We start from the raw sequence: 9,648 nt of genomic DNA on the forward strand, positions 1-9,648 counted from the left end.
CTAGGTTGGTCATAACTTTCCTTCCAAGGAGTAAGCGTCTTTTAATTTCATGGCTGCAGTCACCACCTGTAGTGATTTTGGAGCCCAGAAAAACAAAGTCTGACACTGTTTCCACTGTTTCCCCATCTATTTCCCATGAAGTGGTGGGATCGGATGCCATGATCTTCATTTTCTGAAGGTTGAGCTTTAAGCCAACTTTTTCACTCTGCACTTTCACTTTCATCAAGAGACTTTTTAGTTCCTCTTCACTTTCTGCCATAAGGGTGGTGTCATCTGCATATCTGAGGTTATTTATATTTCTCCCAGCAATCATGATTCCAGTTTGTGTTTCTTCCAGTCCAGTGTTTCTTATGATGTACTCTACATATAAGTTAAATAAACAGGGTGACAATATACAGCCTTGACGAACTCCTTTTCCTATTTGGAACCAGTCTGTTGTTCCATGTCCAGATTTAACTGTTGCTTCCTGACCTGCATACAGATTTCTCAAGAGGCAGGTCAGGTGTTCTGGTATTCCCATCTCTTTCAGAATTTTCCACAGTTTATTGTGATCCACACAGTATAAGGCTTTGGCATAGTCAATAAAGCAGAAATAGATGTTTTTCAGGAACTCTCTTGCTTTTTCCATGATCCAGCAGATGTTGGCAATTTGATCTCTGGTGCCTCTGCCTTTTCTAAAACCAGCTTGAACATCAGGAAGTTCACGGTTCACATATTGCTGAAACCTGGCTTGGAGAATTTTGAGCATTACTTTACTAGCATGTGAGATGAGTGCAAATGTGTGGTATTTTGAGCATTCTTTGGCATTGCCTTTCTTTGGGATTGGAATGAAAACTGATCTTTTCCAGTCCCGTGGCCACTGCTGAGTTTTCCAAATTTGCTGGCATATTGAGTGCAGCACTTTCACAGCATCATCTTTCAGATTTGGAATAGCTCAACTGGAATTCCATCACCTCCACTAGCTTTGTTCATAGTGATGCTTTCTAAGGCCCACTTGACTTCACATTCCAGGATGTCTGGCTCTAGGTCAGTGATCACACCATCGTGATTATCTGGGTCTTGAAGATCTTTTTTGTACAGTTCTTCTGTGTATTCTTGCCATCTCTTCTTAATACCTTCTGCTTCTGTTAGGTCCCTACCATTTCCATCCTTTATCAAGGTCATCTTTGCATGAAATTTTCCTTTGGTATCTGTGATTTTCTTGAAGAGATTCCTAGTCTTTCCCATTCTGTTGTTTTCCTCTATTTCTTTGCATTGATTGCTGATGAAGGCTTTCTTATCTCTTCTTGCTATTCTTTGGGACTCTGCTTTCAGATGTTTATATCTTTCCTTTTCTCCTTTGCTTTTTGCTTCTCTTCTTTTCACAGCTATTTGTAAGGCCTCCCCAGACAGCCTTTTTGCTTTTTTGCATTTCTTTTCTATGGGAATGGTCTTGATCCCTGTCTCCTGTACAATGTCATGAACCTCATTCCATAAGTTTAATTTTAACACATGCCTTAGAGAATTATAGTGAGTAAAAACAGAAGTATGTGCTTACATAAAACCACATGTATATACACAAACACATGTAGACACTAGGAAATTTATTCTAATAGTTGGGAATAACAATAATCATTTGAATCATTTTATATACGCTATTCTTTTTAAAAATTTATTTATTTTAACTGGAGGTTAATTGCTTTACAATAGGACCTAGAAGAAATAAAAAAGTGTCAATATATAATGAATAATGCAATAAATGAGATCAAAAACACTCTGGAGGCAACAAATAGTAGAATAACAGAGGCAGAAGATAGGAATAGTGAATTAGAAGATAGAATGGTAGAAATGAATCAGAGAGGAAAAAAGAAAAATGAATTATATATGCTATTCTTTCTCACTTGACTCTCTTTACTTGTCCTTAGAGTGTCCTAACTCATTCTAAGGCATGATGCTATTTACTTAATTATATTTGTAATTCATCTCTTCCCCTCAGGAAAGGCAGATATTTTCCCCCTTTGGGTGCTAATGTATATATAGCACATAGAAGTATGACCAGCCCTTAGAAGGCAATTTCTAAATATATGCTGAACATTTCCATACTTTTTATTCTTTTTAGAGACACACAGAGAACAGTTTGAAGCCCATCACCTAAATTATATGATTCATATTGTACAGAAGCCTTAAGAGAAAGAATTGCTTATTCTTTTCTACATACTTTGTAGGGCATGTTTTACATCTTTGTTCCTCAAACTGTAGATCAAGGGATTTAGCATAGGGATAATGAGAGTGTAAAATATAGATGCCATTTTATCTGTGTCAAGTAAATATTTGGACTCTGGCTGCACATACATGAATATTAAAGCCCCATAGAACAGTGTGACCACTGTCAGGTGAGACCCACAGGTAGAAAAAGACTTTTGCCTGCCTTCAGCAGAGCTCATCCTGAGAATGGATGCAAGAATAAGAAGGTAAGACACAAGAACTATCAGAAGAGAGAAAATCAAATTAAAACCTGCTGAGATAAGAATAATCAGTCCAATTTCACTTGCATTTGAGCAGAGCAAAGATAACAAGGGGAGACTGTCACAGTAGAAATGTCTGATGACATTATAGCCACAGAATGATGAGTCAAATATCTTTACAGCAATAAAAAGAGACTCAAATATGCTATACAAATAGGGCATTGCCACCAGCATGTGACATACCCTTTGCGACATGACCACTGGGTAGAGCAGAGGATTACAGATGCCCACATAGCGGTCATAGGACATTGCTGCCAGAATAAAAAGCTCACTAATAATGAACACGAGAAAGAAAGTGATCTGTGTGGCACAAAAGTAATAGGAGATTTTATTTTGATCCGCCACAAAATTTACTAACATTTTGGGGCCCATGGTTGTTGAATAACCAAGATCGGTGAAAACCAGGTGCCTGAGAAAGAAGTACATGGGTGTCTGCAGCCTGGAGTCCACCTTAATGAGGATGACCATGCCAAAGTTGCCCACCACAGAGATCACGTAGATGATGAGGAAGAGGCAAACAATGGAGCCTGCAGCTCAGGGCGGTCTGTGATTCCCATGAGGATGAATTTACTCAGCACTGTTCCATTCTGTGCTTACATCCAGGTTTATGAGGAAACCTATTCTGGGTAGACACAGGAGCAGAGTCAATAGATTTTGTGTAAAATATCCTCTTAGATGTGTTAGGATGCAGAACTGGTAAGTAAGATAAATTTAAATTTCCAGTTTAGAATATTTAAATGTAAGTCCATTTGTCACACATTAAAATATACATAAATAGAGACAGAAGGATTATGAAGGTAGATAATCTATTCTCAATTAGAGTGATTTTACTCCACCAAAGTATATTTTTCCACTGTCTGGAGACATTTTAGCTATCATAACTGAGAATTGAAATGCTATTGGCTTCTAATGTTTATAGGCCAGTTAAAGCACTCAATATCTTAACATATCAAATATGCAACATGTAACAATATTGAGCCAGTAGTCACAATAATATCCGAGTTGACAAGCACTATAGTATAGGTATAGAAACATAGACAATTTGAGATACGTAAATATATATAACAAAGCAAAACCGAGAAGCTAAACAATCATAAAACTTTATGTACTATAGATAATTATCATACTATTCCTTAAAGTTCTATCATTATTCTTTAAAAGATATAATCACAGAATGCCATTTTAAAAAGGCATCTCTCCTAGGATATAGTTCAGTTCAGTTCAGTTGCTCAGTTGTGTCCGACTCTTTGTGACTCCATGGACTGCAGCATACCAGGTTTTCCTGTCCATCACCAACTCATGGAGTTTACTCAAATTCATGCCCATTGAGTCGGTGATGCCATCCAGCCATCTCATCCTCTGTTGTCCCCTTCTCCTTCCACCTTCAGTCTTTCCCAGCATCAGGGTCTTTTCAAATGAGGCAGTTCTTTGCATCGGGTGGCCAAAGTATTGGAGTTTCAGCTTCAACATCAGTCCTTCCAGTGAATATTCGGGAGTGATTTCCTTTAGGATGGACTGGTTGGATCTCCTTGCAGTCCAAGGGACTCTCAAGGGTCTTCTCAGACACCACAGTTCAAAAGCATCAATTCTTTGGCACTCAGCTTTCTTTATGGTACAACTCTCACATCCATACATGACTACTAGAAAAACCATAGCCTTGACTAGATAGACCTTTGTTGGCAAAGTAATGTCTGTGCTTTTTAATATACTGTCTAGGATATAATGCATATGCTAATTATACAATAAATTTTCAAACCTAAAATTCCCAAAATTCATATAACCCACTACTCAAAACATAGTCTGTGAAAGATATTTTTCCTTCAGGTGGTACTGACTTGAATTTAGCACACCTGACAGGTATGAATAAGTGTATGAATAAGAAATGCATAATGGACCACAGTGGGAATTAAATTTGTTCACGTGGTGAGTCACACCAGGACATGCCTGACTATGTATAGGTCATATAATGTATAGGACATATATGTCTATAAATACAGTTTCTGCAGTGCCTTCATTTATGGTGAGAAGAGAGCAGCAGAGGATGAGACGGCTAGAGAGCATCACCAACTCAGTGAACATGAATTTGAGCAAACTCCAAGAGATAGTGAAGGAAAGGGAAACATAGCATTCTGCAGTCTATGGGATCACAAAGAGTCAGACAGGATTTAGTGGCTGAACAACAACAACAAAGGGTTAATCTGGGTCACTAGTGTAAATTATCTAAAACTCTTGATTACCATATATAATGGGAAACAGTGTGCACAGTTTTGAGGAAAGGTACATGAAGAGTCAATAATTCAATGAGTCTATCTTACCTGGAAATAGTTCTCAAATGTCAAATACATAGGGTTTTTTTTTTTTTTTAATGTTTATTAGTTTCTAATAGTGATAGCAACTTACTGAAAGAGATTTTCTTCACCATATAAACATATTCTCTGGACTGTTGTTTTATGTTTCTGTCATGACTATAGTGATGGGTAAGTGATGAACTGGTCAGGTAGGATGTAATACATGTAATTTATTTCAGTCCCCACCCCCCCATCCCATAACTAAATGTAGAATCTATATCATAGAATTAAAGTGGAACTTGGCAAATGTCACTGAAATATTTTGGATATTGGTAGCATATTGCACCACATGCAATATTATTTTTACCTGAAATGAAGTTTCTGTGTTGACTTTTTCCTGTATTTCTTATATGACTGTGAGAACAATATATGGATTCCCTTACCTTTGAGACTCTCCCTGAGGAGATATCAAGCAATTTGTTGATATCAAGCATTAGCCCTAATGCCCAGGAGAACACAACAAAATGTCTGGAGGTCTTTCAATAATTGTTAAGGACAATTTATATTCACCAGTGAGTAAATTCAGTACTTATTTAACTCCTATTTTTCACTCTTAGTTAACTTCCCACTTTTAGCACATGGGGCTCTTGATTCAAATGATGTATTAATACATTTAGGAAAGGCCCAATTATACAATGGCCTTCTCAAAGGGGTGACCTGGTAGAGAAATGTCAAAATTATTTTTAATATATCATTTTTTTTAATTAAAAGGAGTTAAAAATCACACATTAGGTAAATGCGACCTGTTATTTCCTTGATTTAGTCTGTTTTGCTGTTTTTCTTCACTTTTGAGGCAGACATTAGTTGCTTATTTTTCTCATTTTATAGTTCACATCTTCATTTATTTCATTCTGTCCAACTCCAATTCCTACTCCAATTTTCTTTGCCATTTATGAATATTTTATACTATGAGCTCGGTATGTCTTACAATGTGTTCAGATCTTTGATTTCTTTAACCAGCATACTTTTCAACATACATACCCTGCACATTTTCTGAGTTATTATTTCATTACCCTTTGTATTGTATTGTAATGTATATGTATGTGTATATATATATGTGCGTGTTTATATAATCAGTGGTTTCAGTTGTATCTGACAATTTTTGACTGTATGGATTGTAGCCCACATCTGTCTATGGGGTTTTCCTGGTGAGAATACTGGAGTGGGTTGTCATTTCCTCCTCCAGGGGATCTTCCCAACCCAGCGATCAAACCCACGTTTCCTTTGTTTCCTGCATTGCAGGCAAATTCTTTACCACTGTGCCACCTGGAAAGTCACAAGTATGCATATTTTTGGTTCCTGCAAGTTATGTATTATATCAATGTATTCATAATATATGCATTGACAAGATATTTGCTTGTTGAGTTTGTATCCTTTTATCTTGCTGAACTCACAATTGTAAGGGGATTACTGAACTCACATTTATGATAGGGTTCCTTGAGGTTTTCTGTTAGAAAACAGGTCCTTTGCAGTTATGAGAGAATCTAATTTCTTTCTTTTTCCACATTGTATACCTTATATGACATTTTCTGTTAATTTCTGACATTTCTTCTTTGATCTGCTTTGTGCAACTATATGCACAAAGATTTGTGCAATCTTCATTTTAGAGTGTTTTTGCAACTAAATTTTAGATTATCTGATCTTTTAAGTCTGGCACCCTTTACTTAGCTTAATAATTTTGAGAATTGTCATATTTTTGTGTGTACCAACAATTTATTACTCTTTACAGCAGCATGGAATTCACTTGTCACGATTTACTTATTCATCCTCAGTGGAGGAACATTTAGATTGTTCCCAAGGTTGGACTAATATAAATAAAGCTTCTATTAACATTTGCATACAAATAAATCTTCTGTCCTTTCTCTTGGGTAAGTACAAGGCAGTGAAATGGATAAATATTATGTTAGAGGTGAGATATGTTTAAAGTTTTAAGACAATTTTTTTTTTGTATTTTTATTAAAGCATAATATACTTACAATGCTATGTTAGTTTTGGGTGTATAGCAAAGTGATTCAATCATATGTAAACATTTTTTTTTTCATCTTCTTTTCCCTTGAAGGCTATTACAAAACATTGAGTATAGTTTTCTGTACTACACAATAGGTACTTATGGCTATCTATTTTACACATATTGTGTGTTTATGTCAATCCCAGACTCCTAAACTGCTCCCTTTCCCCCCACTCAGGTAACTATTAATTTCACTTCTGTGTCTGAGGGTCTATCTCCATTCTATAAACAGTTTCAATTGCAACACTTTTTTTCATGTTCCACATATAAATGATATCATACAACATTTGTCTTTCTCAGCCTGGCTTATTTCATTGAGTATGATTGTCTCTAGATCCATCCATGTTGCTGCAAATGCGATTATTTCATTCACTGTTACTCATTTTTATGGCTGAGTACTATTACATTCTATAAATATACCACATTTTTTAGCTGTTAGAGGACAAATATGTTGCCTCCATGCTTTCACTATTGTAGATAGAACTGCAATGAACACTGGGGTGTATCTTTTTGAATTATTTTTTTCTCTGGTTATATGACCAGGAGTGGGATAACAGGATCATGTGAAAATTTTCACAGAACTAGAACAAGACATTTTAAACTTTGTATAATAAAAAAGACCCTGTGGCAGTCCTAAGATGGTGTAGGAATAGGATGGGGAAACTACTTTCTCCCCCAAAAATTCATTGAAAGAACATTTGAGCACCGAGCAAATTCCACAGAACAACTTCTGAATGCTGGCAGAGGACATCAGGCACCCAGAAAAGCAGCCTATTGTCTTCAAAAGGAGGTAGGACAAAATATAAAAGATAGAAAGAGAGACAAAAGAGGTAGGGATGGAGATCTGTCCTGGGAAGGGAGTCTTAAAAAAGAGAGAAGTCATCCCAGTGCACCAGCCCTGTGCATCCTGTATCATGCATTGAACCTAGACTGGTGATTCGTTTCACATATGATATTATACATGTTTCAATGGTATGGGGAGGGAGGTGGAAGGGGGGTTCAGGAGGGGGAACACGTGTACACGCATGGTGGATTCATGTTGATATATGGCAAAACCAATACAATATTGTAAAGTAATTAGCCTCCAATTAAAATAAATAAACATATTTTAAAAAAAAAAAAAAGAGAGAGAGAGAAGATTCCAAACACCAGGAAACTCTCTGGCGGGTCTGTGGTGAGCCTTGGATTCTCAGAGGGCAAAATAACTGGGAGGAAAAATAAATAATTAAACCCCACAGATTACGTGCCCAACAGCAACTCCCAGAGGTGCAACAGCCTTGATGCTCGTATCCCCCACTAGCAAGGGGGCCAGGTCTGAATGCCCTGAGGGCAATCTGAGAGAACTAGCTTGAGATAGCAAACCAGACTGTGGGATAGCTATCCCGGGATCCTGCAGAAAGCCCTAACCACCACCAGTGAAGCTCACAAAACAAAGGACTGAGCAGAGCTAGCCGGCTGCGGACCGGCCCATCCCCCACTGGAGACAGGCAGGCAAGGGCAGCCAGAGCCGGAAGGGGGCAATCATGGCCCCAGAAAGGCATCCTATACCAAACTGCAAGCAGACTTCACTGTTAACCAAGGCTTCTTGGGATTCTGGACGGTCGACATCTGCCAGGAGGGTTGTAGCCAGAGATCAGCTTCCCAGAAGAGAGAAGGCATGCCTGTTGTACATCCAGAAAACCGAGCTGCTGGGACAGGGGAGGGGATAAGTCACAGCCTTCAACTGGGGGAGAGTACGTGCACCAAGGACCTGGTCACCTGAGCTGCTCGGACCTGGGGCAGGCACAAAACGCAGGCCCAACTAAGTCTGCTCCTTTGTGGAGTAACCGAGAATCTGAACCTGAGCAGCTTAGACCTGGGAAGTGCATGCAAACCAAGACCCGCATCAGACAGTTCCCAGCAGAACAACCTAGAGTCTCAGCAGTGTAGACTGGGAAAGCACACACGCCATGAGCGGGTGCAAACCCAGTGTGGCTGAATCACTGTGAACACACGCCAGTGATATTTGTTTGCAGTGTTCCTCCCTCCACAAAGCACGACTGAACAAGCGAGCCTAAAAAAAAGTGACCACCACCGTGCCCCTTGCGTCAGGGAAGAAATTAGACACTGAAAAGACCAGCAAACAGAAGAAGTTAACATAAACAGGGGGGACCGCTTTGGAAGTGACAGGTGCAATAGATAAAAACCCTGTAGTTAGCACCAACTACATAGGAAGGGGCCTATAGACCATGAGAAGTACAAGCCAGACCAAGGAACTATCTGAAAATGAATTGACCCCACACTGTCTGCAACAGCTCCAGAGAAAGTCTTAGATATATTTTTACTATTATCATTTTTAATTAAAAACAATTATTATTTTTTGTTATTTTTAAGTCCCAATTACTCCTTTAATTTTCATTTGTATAACCTATTACCTTGCAAAAAAAAAAAAAAAAACCTATTTTTAAAGCAAAGTTCATATATATATTTTTATAATTTCTGTCACTTTGGGTTTTTTTGTTTGTTTGTTTGGGTTTGTTTTTGTTTTAATATTGTATTTTTGAGAATCTAACCTCTACCCCAAATTTTTAATCTTTGTTTTTTGATATTTGTTATCAACTTTGTCCCTTTAAGAACCCAATCTTCAGTACCCATTTTCACTTGGGAGTGAGATCACTGGCCTGATTGCTCTCTCCCCTTTTGACTGTCCTTTTTCTCCATCAGGTCGCCTCTATCTCTCCCCTCCCCTTTTTCTTCTCTACCCAACTCTGTGAATCTCTTTGTTTGTTCCAGAATGTGGAGAACACCT

At 38.0% G+C, this 9,648-nt stretch overlaps 1 pseudogene; it reads right to left on the reverse strand.

Annotated features, from left to right (window-relative positions):
- Positions 1–2,162: 2,162 nt before the first annotated feature.
- Positions 2,163–3,103, reverse strand: LOC133261463 (olfactory receptor 8K3-like; annotated as a pseudogene).
- Between the last annotated feature and the right edge of the window lie 6,545 nt (positions 3,104–9,648).

Source organism: Bos javanicus, chromosome 15 (genome assembly GCF_032452875.1).
Source record: "Bos javanicus breed banteng chromosome 15, ARS-OSU_banteng_1.0, whole genome shotgun sequence".
Lineage (NCBI taxonomy): Eukaryota > Metazoa > Chordata > Mammalia > Artiodactyla > Bovidae > Bos > Bos javanicus.